This window comes from Triticum urartu, unplaced genomic scaffold, assembly GCF_056163025.1.
Source record: "Triticum urartu cultivar PI428250 unplaced genomic scaffold, HENAU_Tu73 scaffold1, whole genome shotgun sequence".
NCBI lineage: Eukaryota > Viridiplantae > Streptophyta > Magnoliopsida > Poales > Poaceae > Triticum > Triticum urartu.
In genome coordinates this window covers 2,996,328-2,997,113 of record NW_028259461.1, presented here as the reverse complement: position 1 = coordinate 2,997,113, position 786 = coordinate 2,996,328, and positions in this window count along the sequence as shown.

Here is a 786-nt window from a genome sequence, read left to right as displayed (position 1 = left end):
TGTAAATTTCTCTAATTCATAATATTCCAAAATATTACGGTACGGATAGATACACATTAATAGATAATAGAAAAAGTTCGGTTTTTTTTATATTGAATTTGTTAAAACAGAAAAATATAATATATAGTCAAAAAAGAAGATCTAGAATATATCCAGATGTGTGTGTATATTTATCTAAATTCTATATTTATAGATAATGTAATCCTTCTTAAAAAAATCCTTATTTTTACTCTTATTGAATCGCGGTAAAGTATTCTAATTCAATAAGAATTTCGCGGGCGAATATTTACTCTTTCCTGTCTTATTTGTTAATTTATAAACTTACCAAATAAGACAATTTTTTTGGTTTGTTCCGCCATCCCACCCAATGAAGTGTTAGGATTCTTTTCAATAAAATCCTATGGAATCATAGGTTCTGTCGTTCCCACTGCTTCTCCTTGAATGGTTAGGTCTGAATCCCGCAACGGAGCTTCCAAAAAATTTCTTTCCGAGTTAATTTTCTCAGTTTTATTAACCCGGGCGGCTCTTTATTATTGCTTTAAATTTGTAGTTCTTGTTTCAAGTTACAATTTTTAATTCTCTATTATTTTTATTATATTGATGCTTTATCACATTGCCTTTTATGATGTAATTCATAGACCATACATAGTGGAATCCTATATCTTATTTATTTCCTCTTCCTTCTTTCTATCATCCCTCCCTTTATCCACATCCCTTTAGTTTTGCTTCACAACCTAGAATCCCTTTTCTTTTTTAGAGAAAAAATTGCAGTTGCTACAACTATAT